This window comes from Falco rusticolus, chromosome 7, assembly GCF_015220075.1.
Source record: "Falco rusticolus isolate bFalRus1 chromosome 7, bFalRus1.pri, whole genome shotgun sequence".
In the NCBI taxonomy this organism is placed as follows: Eukaryota; Metazoa; Chordata; class Aves; order Falconiformes; family Falconidae; genus Falco; species Falco rusticolus.
The window spans coordinates 60,214,924-60,238,683 of NC_051193.1; the positions used below are offsets into that span (position 1 = coordinate 60,214,924).

General features: G+C 37.9%; 1 protein-coding gene and 1 long non-coding RNA gene across 5 annotated transcripts in view; one reads left to right on the plus strand and one right to left on the minus strand.

Moving 5' to 3' along the window:
* LOC119151673 overlaps positions 1-23,760 on the minus strand; it is a 58,634-nt gene that overhangs the window by 30,883 nt on the left and 3,991 nt on the right. For 2 of the 3 annotated variants that reach the window (XR_005105498.1, XR_005105499.1), the window contains exon 3: positions 23,528-23,568. This is a non-coding gene — a long non-coding RNA (uncharacterized LOC119151673). Of the gene's footprint in view, positions 1-5,376; positions 5,459-23,527; positions 23,569-23,760 lie in introns of those variants that run through there. The other variant, XR_005105497.1, reaches the window with a different exon arrangement.
* Positions 1,885-23,760, plus strand: part of AKAP6 (A-kinase anchoring protein 6) — a 287,417-nt gene continuing 265,541 nt past the window's right edge. For both annotated transcript variants that reach the window (XM_037395841.1, XM_037395842.1), the window contains exon 1: positions 1,885-2,180. The gene's annotated coding sequence lies outside the window, so the exon portion shown is untranslated. The remainder of the gene's footprint in view (positions 2,181-23,760) is intronic.

A 23,760-nucleotide genomic window follows, 5' to 3' on the forward strand; every position in this document is an offset into this window, starting at 1 on the left:
ACTGTGGTGGGGCAAGCCCAGGGTGGGCTTTCCTGATGTGCCTGTCCCACCAGTTGCACTTTCCCAGTGTTCAGGAACAAGGACCAAGCTGACAGACATGAGGCAGAGCCCTCATATCAACTAGATTGACTCCTGGCTTGCCATAATGATGATCCTGGATGTCCTACTTTTCCTAAGAAAAACAAAAGATCACTGTCTCCATTCAACTCTATTCCCATAGCAGTCAGGGTAGTAAAAATTATATCAAATAATAATTAGCAAAAGAAAAATATTCCTTTAATGAAAACTTTCAGAAACTCATATAATTTGAACGGTGTGGCATTTAGCATGCTGCAAACTTTGCTAAGTTGCAATGACATTCCTTAGCTTTCATGTCAGTCCAACCCAAATCATGTTTCAATCATGTAGTCCTCACCGAAATTGTGACTCGTATCCTCAGAGACCTAAGAAAGTTTTAAACATTCAAAAATCTAGAGCTATAGCTCTTTTGGGACTAACACTCTACTATAGGCCACTGGACTGGATTTGTTATTGAGTCAGTTTGAGAGCTTTATTGTGTTGTTTGGAATTACATAGGATTAATGTTAAAAGAGAAAAACAGTCAAAAATGAAAACATAGAGTGTCAAGACAGCACTAATTAGAAAGGCTATGACATTTCCTAGATTTATGGAGATGCTTTGTATTTAATCCATTAATCAAAAGGTACGAATGTAACTTTTCTTTCAAAAGTGGATGATGGGTAAAAGCATATAATTATTTCCTGTGGTTTCCTCTGAAATCAAAATTTTGACTCACAGGTTGAAGTTTAATGGAATGAGGGGCTTCAGAAAGTGGCACCCATGTTTGTTGGACATCTTCAAGGCATTGAGGCTTCTTGGTTCAAGCTGGGCCTTTGCTTTACTCTGGGCTTCAGCATATCAAGTGTTTAGGGTCCAGCCTTTTGTGTACTTTTTTTTCTTTTTTTTTTTTTTTTTTCCCCTACTGTGTAGAAAGGGATTTTCATGGCTAGGGAAAGCAGGTTTTGCCAGAAACTTTTCTCACCCAAATAGAACTGGCGAGTGGCCAAAAATGTGCTGGTTCTTCTTTGGTTGTGAATTTTAATTTCCAGACAGCTCCTTTTGGTACTTGTTCACATAGCCTTTGCTTCTCTCATCACTACTGTGAACAGAGGATGCAAGCAGGTTCCCAGTGCCAAAGATAACATCTACAGGCTCAGCCTCACCAATCCCAGCCCCTGAGGTAGGTTATGGGGAGGGGCTGTCCCTTCTGGCCTTCCCTTTCTACCTGGGCAGTAGAGGCTAGCAGCAGCATGGCCCACAGCTTCCAAAGTCCTCACTCATCCATCTGTCTGATAGGCAGATGAAAGCCAGGCTACTCAGCATGCAGATGGTAGTGCAGGTTGCCCTACAGTTGAAAAATGATAAGGAGATTTTTACTTGGTTGGTTAGAAACTTCTTTACCCTCTTGTGAATAACCACACCACCCCCCCACCCCCCGTTTGTTTTTTTTTAAAACTCATTGTCATTCATTCAACAGTGTGAAATCTGCTCATTTTGAAGTATCAAGCATTTTTCCCTAGCAACAAGATTTTTCTTCTAAATGACAGATTGGATGTAGGAGCAGGGTGGGGCAGGGTGAAAATGTATATTTCTTAAAATACTGTTCAATAACTGTTGTCTGTACAGACCTAGTGGTAAAATCGTACCACTGACTGTTCATTTTAAGTAAGGTTCCCTTACACGATAACCAAATTTGACTTATAAAATTTGTTCTTAAATTGACACACGTGATACTAAGTTTTAAATATAAAAATTATTTATAGCTCATACATCTGCATTCTGTATCACCATGCAGGAATAATTTGTCTAAAATATTCCTTAATAAAAGACATGTACTTGAATGTGGGCTCTGAAACCTATGGCACAGTACTTTAAAAGCCTGTTTGTGTTTTGTCTGTGTCTTTAAAGGGCTTCCGTATTGTCTCGGGCTCCCCTGGAAATGCAGTAAGGATTCGTATCACATCTCTGTTGCCATAGCAACAGCAGTCTTTCCCATAATGAGCTGCATCATCTGAACTGATGTCACAGCATCATGCAGCAGGTCACACAAGGCACCTCCTAGTATTGCATCTTACAGATGTGCCGTAAACATCAAAAGAGGATGATTTGAACAGGACATGGTAAGTGCAAAATGTTGTTCTGTTCTTAATTGCACCGTTGTTTTTTCCTGTTTATAAGGTTTTCCTAATATAAGAATGTGTGGATTTTGCCTTGTGAAAATCATTTTGAAGAAAGATGCTGCATGCCTAAATATTATTTTTCAGGCAGACAGGTTAAGACAAAGGCCTACAGAAAATGCATTCAGTCTGAATGTTTAGACTTGTCTTTGTGTTTGTGATAATACCCTAAAGATTTGCTAAGAATATATTTAAATTTCACAATCCAATTAAAGTTGCTACAGTCTGATTTGCTTAAATGGAAAGAATAGCTGTTTTCACTTTTAATGCCACAAACATAGCTTGTTCCTTTCCCTTTCTCTTTATTTAAGCATTCTTATTATGTGGAGCTCTTCTTTTAACCTATTTTATTTCAACAGCATGAATATCACCTATTTACTTTCATTGGCCTTCCATAACATGATAGTACAGAAAATACTGTGAACCAGTGCTGAACAAGCAACTGGAACAATATTGATTTTAAATATGGTTCAGTACTGTCCTATTTCTGTTGGTATTCTTAAAAAAAGGAAAACATTGACAGAATTGTCAAACAATAATCAGATATTTTTAAAGTAACGTGGCTTTTAGCTTTCCCACTGTTTGACTTGCTTTTAGTCTGTTTTTTTAAATAGTAATATGAATTTATTGAATTTTAGATCTATCTTTTACTGGAAGGAAAACAAGCTTTTTTTTTTTCTGCTGCAACTGCAGTAAAAGGTGTAGTCAAAGATTCATGCATTCTGAGGGGGTTTGCTATGGAAAAAAATAATAGTAATAATTTTAAAGCTTCTACCTCTATCGTAGGAAGAAAATACATATTTCTTACATTTAGCAAGCTGGCTAAAAACATGTTTATAATATTCAGTAATTCTTTAAAATATCTGATATTTGTTTATATCGTATTAAGGTCTGGTTTCTGGAGGCCAGGCTAATTTTGCTTAACTTCAAGTTAATCTTGCTGGATGGTATACAACACTAATTGTTTGATTTTGCATGTTTAAAAGACTCAGTCTTTCAGCTGCTTGCTATTAGAAAGAAAGAAAAGACCAGACACATGTCATTTTAATTGATCAATATGTCCACTAGGAATTAGGGAGTGGTCTCTGGCTCTGTTCTGTCTGTGTAGTTTATATTTCAAAAATGCAGCAAGAAAAATGCCAACCACTAATCTTGTAGTGGTGTCTGTATTTATTGTGGGTTTTAGTCCCTTATACTTCATAAAGTATGGAGTAGTAAATATAATGAGATCTTACTGCTTTTCATAGGGATGGGTGCGATGGTCTCGTCTGGCACAAGCTGGAATGGAGCTCCTATGTCTTAATTAGTTAGTTTATACTGCATCATATATGCTTTTTTTTCAGTATGGTCTGTGTACGTTTGCTGAGGTTTTTTTCTACTGCAAATCCCAAAGCAGATGACTGTAAATGAGCATTAGAATGATGCTTTATTTACTTGTGATGCATTTTTCAGTGTGAAAATAGTGGTCTCCTGTGCTTGCTGTGCTCTCATCAGGCAAACTCGGAAGGTATGAGTTAGCAAGAGGATGGGAAAGAGGGCGGGACAGCTGATGTCTGGCTAGTGTCAGAATTGGAGATGTGAAGAGAGCTGGTGAGCCATGCATTTTAACTTGCGACTTTAGGGACTGTCAAAGAACAGTTTATAAGGAGCAAATATAAGATATATTTGGTTGAAATATTGTGCCTTTACTAATAATAATGTATTTTGTTAGGCCTAGCCTGAGAAATTCTAGTGGTAATCAAGTCACTTGCAAGAGTTAAAAATGAGGGCAAACATACTGGGGGAAAAGGATCAACTTTTGACAGTATTAATAGAGAGATGACCTGCTGTGAAGCATACAGTGCAGATTTTTTTTAGTTTTTCTAATAATGAGAATGCAAATCATGCTGTGTTTTAAACATTATTTTTTTAAAAGTTCCTGTTACTGTCTATTCCACACACTTCTCACAGCATTGTTTGTCCTGGGGAACACTCGTTAATAATGGAGTTGTGATGACACTACTTGTTTCTTGGTGAACATCTTTGCTGATTCTGACTCCAGCTGAATACCTTGGCTGTAGAATACTTCCTGGCCATTTCTGTATGGACCTAAGTGTTTCACTAAGGTCTGTATATGAAGACATGAAAGAGTATGGAGTAATGAAGAGAATCTTACTATGAAGAGCAAGCCTACTTACCTGAGTCAGAACATGAGCAAATGTAGAGACACTACAGATTTAATACAGTTTTGTTTGCTGTTGAGGCAGATTCATGACTGGTACAATTATGAGTGAGACAGCGTTCAACAGTAGGAAATGTGTTGCTTTCAGTTTTGTTACACAGCTGGTTTTACTCATCATTACTGAGGGCAATATGTTTTGTAAATACATATACTCTTCCCCAAAGTAGCTGAATGTGGACAGTTAATCTGGAGGCTTGAGTTCCTCTGTGTATGCAGTTTCATACTGACATGTAGCTGGAGATGGGTGTATACTGGTGAACTTGAAAGGATGCTACTATTTAATCTTTACTTTGCTCTAAAGATTTTTATTATATCATAAATTAATTAGTTCCTACATAGCTTAGCACTGAACAGAGAGAAACAGAAGCTTGGTTCCTCCTAAAACAGCTATGAATTGATGACAGAACCTGACTCCAGCAGTGGAAATTGGTACAGTTTTAAGACTGTGAATATTTCTGTCAGTATATGGCAATGCAAAGGCCACTTAGAGGGGATCAGAGTGTGTCCTCAATGGAAGAAAGCCTTCTTTCTTTAAAGAGGAGTTGAGGGAACCCTGTGCTCTAGACTTCTGTTGGTCATTTTGCATTATAACAGTGGTGGGTTAGTGTCCTGTCCTTCCCACCCTCTGGCAGATCTGGAATGGGTCTGCATCCAGGAACTCATCCTTGGAAAGTCAAGTCAAAGGAGTCCTCTTTATCAGAAGTGCTCAGGCATTGATTAAAACTTGCAGTATTCAAAAAATGCTGGTGAAATATTTCCTTTGAAATAATTGAGAAATTAAGAATAATAATAAAGAAAATCCTATGCCATGTCTTAATTTACTTGCACCCGTCTATAAAAAAATCACTGCTGCATCATGAAAGAAATATTGACAAAATTCTGTGCTTGCCTTTTTTTTTTTTTTTTTTTTTAATTTTAATTTTTTCTGGTCTGTGTTGAATGCTACTGGCTTAAGGGAGATGTACAGTTATCCATAATGCCTGAAGTTCTGGAGTTGTATCTAAAAGAAAAAAGATTTGTATGTATTAGAAGATACCATGTTTGTCTGTTGAAGTAGAATATTTGTATTTTGTATTGTAAGTATGGCCTATGCTATATAACGAACTGTCTGTACATTCTGTAATGAGACATACTGATACTACTGGCATAAAATTAATGATACATGAATGCAAAAATGGCTTCAAGGAATCACCTTGCAACTAATTTATGTCTGAGTACTAATATTTCTGTGGACTAGGGGGGAAAAAATGTGCCTTTTGCTTTGCTGTTTTGATGAAAACAGCCACTCATTAAAGCAGATTCTAGCTGCAGAAAGTGGAAGTTGTATGTATTACCCCTATCATGTGCTGGGCCAGGTCTTTCCTGCCACAGAAAGGGAAGGAGAAAAAGGAAAAGCTGAGCTGGACAGAGAGCCAGGGGGAGGTCAGATTGCTGCTCTATGCAGTAAGGGAGCAGGACATACAGTGGGTGAAGTGACAAGGGATAGGCAACCATATCTGACATCACTGTCATGATCCAGAAAAGGTGGCTGCCATCCTGGGTTTCTCGGCTTCTGCAGGTTTTCGTACAGAGGAAGGGAGACCTCAGCTATGTCCCTAACCCTAAAAAGTTTTTGCTATAGACTTTTTCTATTTTGTCGGTGCTTAAAAGGTCCTTGTCCCTTGTTTGCTGAGTGGGCACACATGCTGTTCAATCAGTTCTCTTGTGCAAAGGCCCATGGAGTATTTTCTTTCTCATATTCAGTTTTGTATCTAATATTTTCTATTAATTTAAAAATAAAGACACCTAACCACACTTCACATCCCTCAAATCAAACATAAAAATGCCTAATATAAATCCCTTAAACTGGTTTGGTATGGTCACAGTAATTTTAACTGCATTAATATCCTACATATATATATATATATATACACACATGTGTACATATGTATAATGTCAGAAGGATCATCACAAAAATCACTCTTAAAGAGTGTCAAAATGTGCTTTCCTGAAGCAAAAGATTTCTTCTTATTAGAATACCTTCAGAAAAGCTTTGCTGCATGAGGAAAAGGGCTAGGGGATAAAGAAAAAAACCAATCCCGATAGCTCTTCCCTTCCTGTTTTATCGTTGAACTACAGGTTTCAAGTATCTAGACTCCTGGCTGCTCTGAATCCCAGCAAGACTGACTCAGCTTTTCATCCCTCCAAGGTCAAAGAATTCAGCTCTGTGCAGTTTATAATGTCTGGTGCTTTCAGATGAGATATTTAAAGCCAGAAATGCTCTCTGCTCTATGAGAACTCTCAGTTCTCATGGCATGTGTCAGATACAGGCTTGCTCTGGCAGCCTTGGCCAAAAGGCTGTCACCTCCTGCTTCTTGTCCAGTATTCAATCCTGGTGCCAGGCAAGGAGAGACTTTCTCTCAGCTGCTGAATGACGTGTCTTCTAAGACACCTGGAAGCAAAGATGGCTTGTAAATGTAAGTGAAGTGTTCTTCAGCCCAGGGCGTTGTCATCATGTCCTGTGGAGACTATTGGCCTCGATGTTAAGAGTGCAGGATGAGCACTGTGAATTGTCATAACACTTTCTCACCTTTGCCAGCTAAGTGGCTTCTGGATCTGTTAAGAGCACCCAGGGTAAGTAGTCAGCTCTCCACAGGACCAGTTGTTTTGCAGGGTGAGGCAGTAGAGGCGCTGTGCCAGGGGAACCACAGGACCCTCTGTGCGGCAGTCAGGTTTCTGTGAGTCCTGAGTGCAGGCACTGAAAGGCCTGACCCCAAGTACTGCTGGTGCCCCAGGTCCAATTACTTTCTCATAGACACTAAGTGTATAGCCAAAATGTGCTCTCTGTGTTTGGCAAAGAGATCTTTCCAGCGATAGCGATTTCTATGAGGAACTAGCTCTATGAAATAGATTTCCCAGCCCCCATGGTACAATGCCTTGTGGGAGCTGACACACTTAAAAAGATGGCCTTTGTTAGCTTTAGGTTGTGCTAAAAGAAGTCCTAGCTTTAAAGTGAGGAAGCACCCAACTGCAATAATTAGTTCTGTTTTCAGTCTAAATGTGTATCTATTACTTTCACATATAGTGGTCGGTGGTTTTTTTTTCTTTCAAGAGTTGCCCTGTACTGATTGCCTTGTAAACTCGATGTTGCCTTAGTTTCAAGGTTAGGATGCAGACATGAAGTTCCTTTATGATCTGTCAAAGAAGAATAATAATTGTTTACCAGCCTTGTGTGTGGATAAAATAAAGGAGGCATGTATCTTAATATAAAATGAGTTGGGTTGTAGATTTTTTTTCTTTTTTTCTGTGTCATTTTTGCAGCATCTTCTCTCTGGACGAGAACTTTGTAGCCAAGTCTTTAATGCATCAAGTTTTAAAATGCATCCCACCTAACCTCCATTATTACTTCTTGCAAACTATGTTAGACTTGCTTTTGTTGTTTTCAGTTCCTGCTCAATTCTATCACGTGTTGACTTCCTCTGGTCTGACTTGCTCTGTCCACCTTTCTGTTCCTGAATGTTATGCCTGTAATTGCTCTCTTCTACCAAGTTGTCATTTTTTTCTTATTTAAATCCCTTGGAAAAAAGTTGCGTGTCCTCTGCACAATCTCTAAAAAGTGGTTTGTGATAAGCTGTATACAGAAAACTTGTGGGACTTCAGGGTTATTACTATATTTTAAAATAACAAAACAATTCAGGTATCCCTACCAAATTTTGGATAGGACCCTTACAGCGCTAGGGGCTGTACAAATACCTGAGAAATGAAGTCTTTCTTTACTAGATTGCATTAATTTTCAGTTTAAATTGAGGTGAGAAACTATTTTCCTCACTTTTTGTAAATATGCCTCATAAAGGATAGGTAACATGCTCATTTCTTGGAAAAACTTTGGCAGACCTGGGAGAAGAAGCTATTTTTCTTATTGCTTGTATAGTACTTAAATAATCTTTTAATCTGTCTGGTTTTGTATTTTTCTGTTTGTACTTCTGTGTTTGTTTTCTGAGGTTGATTAATATTTGGTGTTGGTGGTTGTATTGGGTAAAGCTGAGCTCGTAGTGTAGATCCATGAAATTTCAAGGGATCTAAGGCAAAAAAATGATTGTTACCTATCCTAAATTATTCTGCAGCTTAGTATGATGAGCTTGGGAATGTTCTAGTCTTTCAAAAGAGGAGGATCTGCTTGTCAACCTTTTTTAGACAAACCTTGACTGTATTGTTTAAGATGAAAAACATAATAAAAATCCATACCTTAGTTGCTGAAAGCTGGACCTTTATATGCTGAGTTGGCAACAGAAAAAAAATTTCTGTACACTTAGTTGTTTGGTTTTGTGTTCGGGTTTTTTTTTTGTTTGTTTTGGGGGTTTTTTTTGAAAAAAGCACATTTGTTTTGAAAGTTTTAAAACAGCATTTTCTTTATTGGCTAGGTAAATGCTTATCCTTTGACAGATTTCTGTGACAGAATACCGCCAAGGGAGTTGATATAAAAAAATTTTCTGCAAAATAATTTAAAACGTTTAAGAAAATAACCTACCTGCCTACTGAAATATTAGGCTTATTAGGTAGGAAATTAGAAAATAAAGATAAATGCCTGGTTTACACTACAAAATACAACCTTAGATGCTTGTAGTTGAGCCCACCAAGAAATAATGTTTAACAGGTGACTTGCTGCATTTTCACCCTTTCAGTAAATGTAAGATTTCTGACAGATATTTGGTGGAACTCACACAGTGAATACAAACCAAAAAGGAGCCAGATATTGTCAAGTCTGAGGGCTGTATAAGATTGTTTTTAAGATGATAATTCAAGTGTTAGAGAAACTCAAATAAAATACTACTTAACAATGCCAAAACTAATGAAAGACTTTTCTCAACACTTACTTTTTGTCATGAAAAACTGCACTTCAGAGTTGAATGCTATTAAGAGAATAACTAGGGTCTGTTGAGAATGTTTTCAAATACAGACATCTTTCAGAGCTGTTGCATGTAGCTACTCTAGGCTGCTTACAATTCTCAAGTGTGTTAGTCATGTTTAGAAGCCGCTTTTCCAGCTAAGGAGGCTAATTCCCTGGCCAAGGTACTTCTGTACTAGCAAGTATGTATTGTTCCTGTACTTCAAGCTGCACTGCTAGTTTCCTAAAATGTACCATATTTTGTTAGAATAATACATCAGATTTTGATTGCCACAAAAAACCCCACCCAAACCCCATAGCTACAGCTAGAAAAGGCTGCCGCTGTCAGATTTCAGCATGTCTAGTCTGTCACTGAGGCAGTGACACAGCAGATATGTGAGTTGCCATTTTAAGGGTCAGCTATTAAAATATGCAGGGTATATATTACAGATCCTTAATATGTCATCTAGTCTTGTTCCTTCTCAAAACTTCATCCTAGTATTTTACTAGGTCATTAATAATAACACCCTTGTTTAGTTTTTGGTGACATTATGCACAGATACCTTGGAAAAATAATTAGGAGATTTTTGGTTTTCTTCTGTCTGGAAAAGGTGGAGTCCAAATATGCTCTATGCATGATGTAGGAACAGACAGTGTATCAGCAGCAATGATGATTCCTCTTTCAGAAGAAAACAATTTTAACCCTCCAAGTGCTTGGTACCTGTTTGCAATGCAGTAGCTTTTTAAAGAGAGATTTGATTTTGCATTTCAGTGAATTATGCAGAAAACTTCTTAATTACTCCTTTTGTTTAGCTTCATCATGTCATTTTAAATTGGATTGGAACTTCAATTTCATTTGCTGGTCCCATCTATGTGATCCCTTCTCTTTCTTGTAACTTGTAAAGTCACTTTGGTCAAGAAAATTAAATCCCCCTTAAATTTTTGTTGTTCTCTCTTCTCGTTGGGCGATACAGAGAAATGTTTGTCAGCATGTTGAGGGCTTGAATGGTGAGTTATGTAGGACGCTAGTATTAGATTATTATTTCTTTGAGGTAAGGATTATAGGTATTCTCCCTCATTTGCTTGTCACAAAAATGTACTGAAACTAGTAAAAGGACTTCATGGGATTAAATTTTAACGTAAGATATAGAATAAGAGCTGGTCAGAGAAGTGCTAAGTTACAAGAATGGTAGCCTTGGGCTGTGGCCTGTGATACTTGAATCAAGGAGACCTAGAAAATACTTCTGGCTTTGATACTTAATGTGCCCTGGCACATCATCTCTGAACCCCTGTCTCTTGTTCATCACCTGTGGAATGGACATAATTAATGATATTGATCCTCTTTGTAGAGTGCTCTGTGAAAGTGCTAGGTGACACTACTATCAATTTAACTTTACACACACATATATATACAGGCAAGACAGCAGCAGATGCCAGACAGAATGGTGCAAGGGAACACTGCTGAATAAAAGACAAATTTGGATGCTGAAAATAGTTTAATTCCTTTTTATTTTTACATTCTACCTTTTGGGATTTTTGTCCTGGGATAACGGATTGCACAGTAGAAGACTTACCAAACATATGGAAAACTTAGTGGTTTTGGCAACACAAAATTTACATTTATAAGTAGCATATGTCAAACTGTTGAGCCTACTTAGCTGAAAATAAAAGCTTAATTCTACAACTCAGCTTGAAAAGACAAAGCAGACATCTCTACTGGCTGAATCTAAATGATTGCCATACAGAGAGCAGCAACACCTGGTCTGTAAAGCTTGAGGCCACATGTGCGTGCCATCCTGCTGTAGAAGAAATCTTTTTTGGTGAAGAAGGGGGACCCACCATGATTTTGCATGATCTTCAAGGATTTTTTTCAACAATTAGAGCTTGATAAGAATTATTCAACAAAGTACTGTTTTCTCAGTTATTGCTGATTCATTAAAATACCTATTGTTGATCCTCATGAAACTTTTTTGCCGAGGTTTTGTTCAGAGAGCAAACAACCCAAACCAGCTTATGACTGAGGGATATGCATTAAAATGAGATGTAAGATATGTATAATAGACTAGCATCTATTCTGTACTAGGCAGACCCCTGGGTTCCGGAGATCTCTCTTTTTCCAGTCTAATAAATACTTAATTATTTATAGAAATTAGAATAGCTGTGTCAAGTGACATAAGGATGTATATTTCAGATAGTTCAGGAAAGAGGGGCACGGCAAGAAAGGCACCTTATCAAGCTCCCACAGTTAACCTGTATTTTTTTCTGACTCCCAATATAACTTAGAATCCACTTCAGTTTAGCCTTCCTTAGACCTATATACTGGCATGTAGCTTTGATTCCCATAGTCATCCTTTGAATTGTTAAAAAAAAAATAATCTAAGGATGTAAATAAAACAATCTAGTATGCTAAAATTAGTGCTGGACACACCTGAATTCCAATAACATATTTTCTTGAACTTTCTTGAATGGCTTATGAATTGAATTGTGTGTTTCTCTGTGTTCTTACCGGGTGTTAACTGTTAATGGATTATTAGTGGGGTTCTTCGTATTATTCTTATAAACTGATTGGTTCCTCATGCTTTTAACTAATTCTTAGTAAGTTCAGACTCTGGACAGCAATGACCTAATCAAATGTGTGAAGATAAAATAGGGTTCTGAGAAACATTCTTTGATTTGTCTGGTGCTTTTGTTGGTATGGGAGAACCACAGGGAGGACAGAGGTTGTAGAGAACCTCAACAAACCTTCAGTCTGTGAAATGCTATTTCCCCCTTCTACATCCAACCTGAAAATTATACATTCTGACAGTGAAAACTGATAGCATTTGGAATGAGGAAAAATGCCACTTTGGCAGGGCTCAGATGATATTTTTTTTTAAAGCAGTATTTTCCTAGACTGGAGAAGGCCTCAGGGATTATAATTAGCCTGTCTTAGGCTGATTAGTGTTGGGTACTTGAAGATTCTTGATCAGCAAAATAACATATCCTGACAGGCTAGTGGAACGAGGTCCAGTGTTTCACTTCTCACTGCAGGGAGCTGAGAAAAGAATCGTTTTGGTAGATTAAATCCTTTTATGAGTAAAAATGCTGGATGTATTGAATATTTAGAGGTGGTTATCGCCTGGGCCAGGATGCATTGTGCTTCATTCCAGCTTTCTGAAGTGTTTTACTGAAGGTGAGGAAAATATGGTCTATGCCATATGACTCTGTTTAAGGTGTCCTCATCTTACTGCTAGCTGCAGCATAAAGAAAAGTTGGCTTCTTTCTTAAAACTAAACCCAGACATCTTTACATCTACAACTTAAACTTCACACAGAAATGTACTCATGATTAAAAAGCCAAATAGATTTTTTCTGTTGATCTATGTAGTTCTATGATCAGAAAAATTGTAAACAAGCATTTCAATTTTAATTGCATATATTTTAGATCTAACTTAATAAATGAGTTTATATGATTTGCTAAAATGGAAATTCAATTGTCTGCATTCAACAAAGACTAGAGAATGAATAATTAAATGGAATGTAGAATGTGTATATTGGATATGGTTCAAATTTCCTTCTGAAAATTGTTTCAAGTAATCTTGAAAGATCTTTACACAGAACTAAAATACTAGGGAATACATTATTGCAACATGATTATTTTACACACCAAAACTCTATGAATAGTTGCATTGTCTGTAGTCAAAAAACTTCAGAGTTGGTTATACTATCAGAAATTATTTGCTACAGTTTGCAGCATTTAAACAATCTCTTTTAAGACATCACAGAATCAAAGTTCGATTCCAGTGGGATGAAATAGGCAATACTTCAAAAACAAACAAAATTCTGTTCAGTGACCCTTTAGAAGATTGGTAAAGATGTAGATGTAGGTCAGATTACCAGCAATTTGATATAAAAATTATGAATCTAGTGGTAACTCTGTGGTACTGAGAGTAGAAAAAAGTCCAATAATGTTTCCCCATTGTAGTTAATCATACAGTTATTACACTTTTTGGGTGGTAATACAATACAAATAATATCCTTTTTTAAGGGGAGGAAAAATATTGTTCTTTAAGATTAAAGAGATTAGAGGAGTAGATGTATGGGGGTGGGAAGGGAGACTGCTATCTAAGCAGTCAGTTGACTAGCTCATCAAGTGTATGTGCCAGGGACATTAACTTTGACTCCAAGAAACAAATCTAGAACATATTGAAACACAACAGGGAAAACTTGATTTAAAAAAACACACAAATAAAATGTGAGCTTCTGCGGATGAGTTTTTTTGTTTTTAAATAAGAGTGAAGGAACTAAAAAGGCATAATGGCACTTTAATGGCTCCCAGGCTTTGCAGCAAGATAATTCCTGCTGCAGTGACAAGGGGGAAGGCTGTCAGAGTTCCCTTGAGAGCGGTGCAGTGGCTGGGAGGAGCAGGGTCTGCAGCACAGCAGCGGCGAGTGGGGTTTGGTCTGCTCATTACCTGTGACAATATTGCATGCTTGTAAGTTACGTCTTGGAACTGCCCAGAAATGTCAGCACAAGGTTAGTCTTGAAACTACCTTAGCACGTTTTTCTTTTCACAATCATTTCTGTGCTGCACCTATTACAGGCATGCCGCTGAAACGTGCCTCAGGAGGTGTTTAGTTCTTGGTGCAGGTCTAACTGCTGCTCCTGGCTTCTCATGTTTCACGTCTAATGGAAATATAAATCTGTGGATCTTATTCGAGGCTTACTGGAGTGATTAATAGGCGTCAGGCCCAGTATCTTCCCATGTTGTGTGGGTTTTGGTTGGGTGTTTTTTCCTGGTTCTGTGATTTCCCCAAGGAAAGTGTCATGTGGTGAATTAAATGAAGCCAAGCAGAATTCTTGGAAGCAGCAAAACCATTTGAAATGTATGTGTCTCATTTGAGATTCAAAGGTTTGAAAAAGGACTATGCAACTGTAAAGATTTGGGAATAATCTTGCTCCTCAGCTTCCTGCTAAATACTGAAAATGTTACTGGTATTGCCTGTGAAGCTCAGGGTGCTGCTATAGTATTGTGGAGTGCTAAAACATTTTTTTGTGTGCTGTCAAGCTGATTAAGATCTGAGTACCAGTAATATTACGCAGGTGCGTTTTAAATTCATTTTTCAAGAAGATAACATGAGTATTTTGCCTTCCTGAGAAGTGATAAAAAAATCTTACCAAATTTGATGTGCTTTGTCCTTGCTATCCTTTGATATATATAGCTTTTAAAGGGTAAAGAAGGCAAAATTTTCGGGAATGCATCAAGAACTTTAAAGATGTGTGGCTTTATTTTTGAAAAGGCCAGGAAAGATATCCATGGCCTGAAAATAAGATTTAAAAATTCATTGATTTTTATGTGCAGAAGGCTAGACTGCTTGATATTATCATCTTAAAGTTTTGGGTGTATTTTGCTCTTATTTGAAAATGAAGAATCCCCAGTACTGAATCTGAGAACAGAAGATTCTTAGTTGTGCAGGGAACAGTTTCGTGTAGTGCTTTCTTTGAACTACAGCATAACAGCCAACTTGAAACATGAATTTACAGGAATTATTTATGATAGCTGCAGGAAATGAAGTCCTATTTAATGACAAAGCAGGGATAATAGTGACAAAGTAGACAGGCAGTAAGAACATTAGGGTCAAGATCCACAACTCCATCTGCTGATGTAATTCAACCTGTTTTTGAAGAAATCCACAGTAGGTACAAGTTGTTTTTGCAGAGCCTAAAACCAAATAAGCCGAAGAGAGTAGTGTGATCTGTTCTGGTATGGGTTATATTTCTGTGGTTATTGTTGTTGCTAATGTCAGAAAGAGGGTCTTAGCATGTGAAGTCCCACACAGATGCACACGGAAGTCCTGAGTATCTGCTCCCCACCCCAGAACACATACTGTGTTAGTGTGTGAGTCTGAGAGCAGGCCTGCAAAGGAACGTGGCAGGCATGTGAGAGGATATTAAAGATTTGTGACATGAGCTCCTACATGACCTGTAACAGCCCTATTAGGTACTCCTACCACCACTTATTGACAGATAGATTTTTTTTTTAAGAAGTGATTCTTGCTGCTAGACATATGTGGGGAGTGCTAAATGAGAGAGTCAACATCCTTTTAGGATGCTTGGGCAGATAAGGAAGGGATTTGAGAGGAAGAAAATCACGTGCCCAGGGTGTGCTTGTCGTATCAGGGTACCCCGGTGCACAAGGAGATGCAGAGAGGCAGCCAGGAGCAGCCCAGCTGGTTGGAGTCTGGAGAAAGCATTAGTGAAGGGGCACAGAATGGGAAGAGTTTCATAAGAGCTACCTCAAGCAAAGAGGGGAGGAATTGGATTGCTCCAGGCTGAATGGGTTTGCTGTGGGCTGTAACAAGCTGAGGGAGAATGAGGTAACAGCTGATACAAGTGGGCCAGAAGTTAACTGCTGCTTAAAGACTCCACAGGCCCTTAGTCCTATTCAGCTCCTGTCAAAATGACGTGAACATTGCAAACCCCTCTGTGGCCATCTAATGGGTATGATGCACTATTTCTTAGACTTATTCCCAATACAACTAGAAGTTTAAAGCACAATATGCAACAAAATATATGTAATGGCATTACCCAGTATGGTTACAGCATGCAGAAAATGAATCAGCAGCAATATAAGAACATAATAATAAATTTAACTTTGGCTAAGCGAGCTCATTTTTTAAATCCTTGGAGACTCTGCAGGATGTTTTAATGGGTCTTTTGTGATGTGGATATTTCCTCAGTTTAAAAACTAGACTAAGGAGGTTCATTTTGCATAACTTAGGAAGGAGCCTTCATACGTTAATGATTTTAGGTCACTGCTAAGCTAGACCAGATGTGGATGAATGGCTTAACAGTGAAATGCTGCATATCCCATTACAAAGCTTTTTAGGCTCTATACTTACCCTTTGGCAATAAGCTTGCAATTAATAAGTCCTTAATACACAGCTGTATGTCAAAAAAGGCAATATGAGTTCCACCACTGCTCTTGATGATTTTGGGGGAACCTTTGAAGCCAGCCATTGACAACATAAATTGAGGGAGCCATCTGTAATTAGGAATAGCTTGATCTGTGTATCATTGCCACCCAGAAAGATATTGTCTCCATCTGTGTTACAGAGGTTAGCAGAGAACCATATTGAAACCACAAATTAAACCTATTTTCTGGGTGAAAAGAAGGAAATGATGTGATTTAGAGAGCTGCTAAATAGGGAGTGCACTTTCTGAAATACCAGCAGTAGTCTTTAAGATTTGAATAATTCTCATCTAAAAAGAAGACATTATTGACTTGCAGAGATCCAAAAAATTCTGTTCTCTGAAATATGAAAAATAATAAAAGATAATTTATCAACCTTTTTTCTTGTTGATATTTGATATAGAATAGGATAGTTCCGTTGGAAGGAACCTACAATGATCATCTAGTCCAATTGCCAGAGCACTTCAGGAAGTCCCGAAGTTAGAGTATGTTTTAAGGGCATTGCCCAAATGCCTCTTAAACACTGACAGGTGAGGGGCATTGACCACCTGTCTAGGAAGACTATTAAAGTGTTTTACCCTCTCAGTAAAGAAATTCTTCCTAATGTCCAGTCTAAGCCTCCACTGCTGCAGCTTGGAACCATTCCCATGTGTCTTATCACTGAATATCAAGGGAGAAGAGATTGGTGCCCCCCTCCCTATTTCCCCTCCTCAGAAAGCTGCAGAGAGCAATGAGGTCACCCTCAGCCTCCTTTTCTCCAAACTAGACAAACCCAAAGCCCTTAGCTGCTCCTCAGTACATCCTTCCAGCCCTTTCGCCAGCTTTGTTGCCCTCCTCTGGGTGCATTAACATCCTCTTTAAATTCTGGGGCCCAGAACTGCATACCTCAAGGTGAGGCAACACCAATGCTAAATGCAGTGGGATAATCACCTCTTTTAACTGGCTGATTAGGCTGTGATTGATACACCCTGGGATGTGGTTTGCCCTCTTGGCTGTCAGGGGACACTGCTGGCTCGGGTTGAGCCTGCTACGAACCAGCACCCCCAGATCCTTTCCTTCAGAGCTGCTCTCCAGCCACTCCTCTCCCCAAAGATGCTTGTGTCTAGCATTACCCAGATTTATATTAATTTTACTATATTAAAATTAATTTAAAAATTAACATTATATTAAAATATAAAGGTAGATGTGGAATGGTTAAAATGATTGGGCTCACATGCTCAAATAGTTTGGTTGCATTTGGTGCCTAGTACTCTATTCTTATTTCATTTATAGATGTCCTTTTTGTTTAGACAGGTGTTTTGCAGTCAGAAATGTTATGTGATCCTTTTAACAGCGATGGATCTTCCACTAAATGTTAGAGTGCTCAGTCAATTAACTGATGAAGCCGTTATTGTATCTGTCTTCTCCACCATTAATTCTGTCTATATGTCAGTGCTTTGTCATAGATGAATGAAAATTTAAGTAAACAGGTGAGAATATAATTAAAATCCATGTTTCTGTGGAACCTTTATATCTTAAAATTAATTATCAGTGTATCTGTCTATATCGTGAAACAGATTTATTCTATATTAACTTCATCATCAGTCCACATAGAAAAATCTTTTTTAATGATATGTGCTGTGATTTAAAATGAAAAACTGGCAGGGGTGGGGGGAAGTATTTTTACCGACTTTGCAATATCTGAAATGTTAAATGTAAAAAGTAGACTACTTGCCTCTGCAAAAGAACAAACAATACAAATAGCTGTATTACTTTCTGAAAATAATAGCTACATCCTTCTGGCATGGAGCTCAATTTAATCAATGCTGACTTTGCATCCATTATTAAGAATTTGTTTCCCTAGACTATTAGAACATGATACCAAATTATGATCTGCTTAATAAATCCAAGCATACTAAAACTACATCCTTAAAACAGCAGCTGAGGACTTTAATTAAAATTCTGGCATAAATGACATTTTCTGTGTGTGAAACTAAACCATAGCCACAATTTCATATGTTGTTTTTATGTCTGGAGCATATAGGTTAGGCATACATTTTTCAGCAAATATTGTAGACATGCTTAATTAGGCAAGCGATTTTATTTTCTCTGGGGAAGAACATGTTTTCTTCAGCAGTTTGAAGACCACTCATGGTTTCAAAAGTATCTAAGAGAACATGTACTGACCTAGTACTATAGGTCACTCGCAGAACTATTCAAAGATTCCAGTTAAGACCCAGGAAATTTTTTTTAATGCATTTATGTGGGCCAGAATTTAGAGTGCCTTATGCCTCCCAAGGTAAGAAAAATTGCTTGGAACGAGGCTGAAAAAGCCAGTTTCGTTCCTAGAATTTAAAGTTTTCTATGATGAGATTATTGCAGCTTGTTCATTAAAATGTATGTACCATAACTAAATTATCTTAGTGCATTTTATAGGATTTCATATTTTTTTTTGGAAGTAAGAGATGGAAGTCGTTCATGATTCTTTCTTTATTTTTCATGAAATTGGTGCAAACAGGTATTTCCGTTGAATTTCCTGTCTTGGTGAGTTTACTCTTAAAGCTTTTGAAAAGATATTTACCTTCACACATATATATGAAATCCCTAAGAATGATTGCATTGTAAAGCATCATAAAAATTGTTGATCAAAGTAGTAGTAAAATGAAAAAAAGAATAATTTATTTTGTTGTAAAGCTTTTCCTTGTTTCAAAATTTTAAAACCTTTTAGAAACGGATTCTAAAAGATATTTTGAATGGTTCTGAAACTTTATCTACTTGATTCTGAAAAATGTAGGTACAAAGCTAATATAATATTTTGGAGCTGTTTTTTGAACAGTCTTGTTTCCCAATACACTGACTTACAGTTAAAAATTTACAAAGATTTTTAAAGAATGAGGGAGAAGAATTTGCAATTCAAGTGATATTTTCTGACTTCCATGACAGAAATTTCTGATCAGCGCCGAAAAAATAAAAAATTGTGGCAAGTCAGATGTTAATGGTTGATGAGATAGTAATAACCTAAATGTAGCAGAAACTGTGTAACATTGACCATGTATTTACAATCCCTTTCACACACGTTTTCTAATATTTCAGAAAAAAAAATCTCCTTAATCACATTAGTTCAGAATCGTCTCTGGTTCTAGCAGTATAAAGTTTACAGAATAAAACATTTTCAGATATAAAACTAAATGAAGTAGTAATAGTAAAAATAAAGGTAGTAGTAAAGCTGGTACCCATTTCAGTCTCTGTCATTGTCAGTTTCCTAAAGAAAAAAATGTATTATATGTAGTAACAGAATTAAAAGCAAAGAGAAAAAGAAAAATTGAAGTTCAGCTAAGAATAGATAGCTCTGAAGTCTGCAGCTTTAATGTATAGCGAAAGGTATTGGCCTTTTCAAGCTATTTGGTCTTCTCAAGCTATTCAGTCTTCCCAAAAGGGAAAAGAAGCATTCCTGTGGCTAATATGTGGATTAGTCTAAATGCTTGTTTGGGCCTCAAAACAATTTTTGATGTGAATTTTTGTCCTGCTATGCTCTCTGTTTACTTCTTTCTGCTCTTGGAAGTTCTGAAGTACTATGGGAACACATTCTTGTGGTGTTTCTGACCTGACCCAAATGGAAAATTAAATAACAGAAAGCACCATTACAGTCTTGGTGCCTGCTGATACCTATTGCTTCTGTTAGATTCACTACATCATAACTTTCTGAAATCTATGAAACTAGTTACCTTAGGAAACATTGTGCTGGCTACTGAGCATTAAGAAGGTGTGTTTCTCATTTTATGCACTTGAGGCTTAGGTGAGATACTGGTGTTCACTGAACTTCAATTTCACTAAAATCTGAGTAGCAGACAAAACTTTTGAATGATTGGAAGTTAACATAAAGCTAAATGCTTTATTTTCATTTTCACAGCCATTGACTTTCATTTAAAAGTGCCCTTGGCTTAATTCCATAATGTAAGAAGTGATGGGTGTTGCTCAATGAATGAATGAAGACTGGAACAAAATAAATTACAGTCTAGAATGAAAAGCATTGACAATTGAGCTAGCAGTCTAAATCAGTAAGTCATCTAGCACCTGATAACTCTTATGACTGTCAATGGAACTATGCAAATTTAGGTGCATTGCTTTTTATGAAGATTTTATAAAGGGTGAAAACCTTTAGGAAAGCTGGAGATTGCATGAGCAGGAAAGGTCCTTTAATAGTTTGTTCCTAAATTGTACAGATGTTGAGCTTGATTCCTGCAGAACAGAGATGCTGGCAACTCTGAATAGGCCCATATACAAGCTTTGGCTGGTTAGAGCTTGGAAGATCTATATTGGACTAAAAATATGCTGGTGTTTTAGCACATTTATAAAAGATGCACATCAGTGACTATCAGGGTATGAAAAAGTGGTTACAATAATGCCCCACAGTGCCTAAAAACAGGAATGCATATATTAAGTCTCTTTGCAAGAGTGCCAGGACAAGTCTAGCACTGGCAATTCTATAATAAAATGCACTACAGAAACCCTGAGATAACAGTAAATGAGCTCAATAGCTTTGCATCATATAATGCATTGATACAGAGAGCTCAGGCCACTAAAGCAGTAAGGCTCCATTAGTGGAGTACTTTACCTGAGGCAATAAATTTATCTGTCAGCTGGGCTTACTAATGGAACGTGGCTACTTTTGGAGAAATCGGATTCACAAACTTGAGAAGCCCTTCACTGCATCCTGCTCTGCGGTAGGGATGATCAACAGTGTCCATCTCACATGTAGCTTTACCTGGTGTCTACAAACAGCTAAAGTAATGACAAAAGGGAATCCTGAAAACTGACTAATAATTTCAGTTGAAAATTCACTGTGGAAGAGTTCGCATTATCATAGCATGACTGATAGAAGATTTGTCTGGAACCCTAATGTATGCATGTACACATACATATGCATACACGTACATGTTACATAATGAGTTCTGGCATGCTAAAAAGCTTTCCTTCATTTAAAAATCTTTGCTTGATGACTCATTTCATCCCAATTTTAGAAGGTTTCTTTCCATCTTCTCGTAGAAGGGTGACAATGCTTCACTTCACCACCTCCACTTTGGTCACTGGCAGATGGGAAATGGGTCAAACTCTCTCAGAAGCCATATGTTTGCTCCCCGTGGGGTGCTGAAGGAAGAAAGGATTGATTTAATCCTTATTACTGCAAGAGCAGCCGTGTGGAAGGTGGATTTCTCTTAGGACCTTAAAAATTAATTCTGATTAAGGGAGAAAGTGAATTGGAAGTGCAATACAATAGAATAACTCTGTGTACATGCAATTCTATTTCGTCGTGATGAGTACTTTCTGCTGCTGCCTGTTTGCTGCCAAGCAGCTGCCTTAGCGTTTCCCTGGCTTGCTGTTTCCTCAGCTGTTATCAGCACTGCCTTTCCTCCTCCCCCTCTCCTTACTGAGATAATGGGGAATGTAGTTTGCTATAACCTCCACCAGCACCCGCTCAGCGGCAGACCAGCCCTGGCTGTTGTGCTACTCTAGAAGCTGGTTTGACTTGTTGGCAGTTCTCTTTGTAGCTCCTGCAGCAGCTTGCCTCCAGCCATTTCTCGTTTCTTAAAGGATTCTTGTTCCTTTTGCTGACACACGCTCCTGTGGACATGCCTTGTTTGGACTGGGGCAGAGTTTTGTGAAAAGCAGTACTTTATTATTGTGTCTGGAGGTGGAGGAGAATTTTTTCCCCCTGACGTTACCGAGTCCCAGCAAAAAGGAAATGCTAGCTCTTTATTTACTTGAGGTATAGGCTCAGATTCTTTGCCCAGAAGCTGCTGTAACCAGTTTAACCACAGAACAGGATAAGAAGTGATAAACAGAAATGAGGAACAGCTAATCTGGCAGCAGGGCAGGGACCTTGTGGTAGCTATAAATGATCTTAGCAGTACCTGAGACACCAATTGCACTAGAACGTGACTGAAGTGTCACATTCTGCAAGGTCCAGACTGGAAGAGGAAAGAGGCTTTCCAGGCATTTCTTTTGAAGCGTTCTGTATTTTCTGATGATATATACAAAGACTAAGCTCTAAGAAGTCTTGTGAGTAATGAAAGCATAGATGGAACCACAGATGAATCGTTCTGTCATGTCCTATCAACACTTGGTAGTTTTTCAGACCTGCAATCCTGAGAAGATTTGAAAAATTCCTGATCTGAATAGTGACGTAGATGATCGGGCCTTAATACATTGTTTTTTTCTTAAAATTCCTTAGTGCTGGTGTTGATGTCAGCAAGTGCACATGATGAAAACATACATAAACATGTGTTTTATACATTCTGCTCTGTTTGTGCTAGTTGTTGCACATGGTGCTGCCAAACAGAATTGTCTGCTCTTTCTATGCTTAGTTTTTCTCCCAGCTTCAATTCTGTCTTGAATGTCTGGGAGGCAAGAGCTGAAAACCATAGTTCTTCAGGTTTTAATTTCAACAGCAAAATGAGATTATAACAGGTGCAGGATTTGGTTTATGTTATGATTTAACTCCTAATGTACCTATCTGTTTCTTCCCTTGCTGCAGTAACTAACACTTTCTGATTTTTCTTCCTGTCATTTAATCCTTCAAAAATTCTGAGCCATGAATCTGTCAGGAGAGTAGGTGTGGGTGCCAGCCCCACATCTTTGCCTTCACTTGTTCTTGGAGCTGCTATTTCTCCACTGCCTCTCCTTTCTCACCTAAATGTAGCCAGTGAGAAAGGGAAAGGGTGAAACTCCTCTTAGTAAATCCATGTCATATTTCTTTGAATTTATGCACCATAGCTTTTCCATGTATGTTCTCAAAAACTTTGGGGTGGTGGTGTTTTTTTTTTTTTTTCTTGGGGCATCCTCCGATAACTACCTGCTGTTTCTTGAAATTTTTGTGGTGGAACTGCTGCATCCTGATGCCTCTCCAAAGTCAGGAGTCCTGCTGATATTAATGTACCAGATGCTCCAGAACCTTCATGTACCCCCCCCTTTTTTTTTTTGAGTGGTGCAGGTAGCAGGCAGCATGTCAGTAGTAAGGCTTAGTAGGTTAAGCCTTTCTGTTGAATTGCTGGATCTGTAGAAATACAGCTGAATAGCCCAGGATGTAAAAATCAAGCCAGTGTAAGGTGTTTCTAATAAAGAAGGGGAGAAAGAGGAAATGGGATAATGTAGCTGAGCTGGAGGGAAGCGTCAGTGCATGCACTACAGGGCTGTCAACTCCTACGCTTACATCCTCAGAGCTGAATCATTAACCTGCACTGAAGTAAAGTGAGGTCAAATCTCTCTCTGACTTACCTGTTGGTTGAAGTTTCCTAGGGCTTGGACCTGAGAGTTGCCTGGCAGAGAAGTTAGAGAGAAAACTTGTAAAACGCATGATAAACTCAGAGTGAAAAATTATTTTAGGGGTACTAGACATATTCTTTATCCCAAGCTGAATTTATTTCACTTTTCCTATTTCCCTCACCAATGCAGCTCTGCTCAGAACAGCATTTATAAGAACATTGGTATAGACCAGCCACTAGCACTTT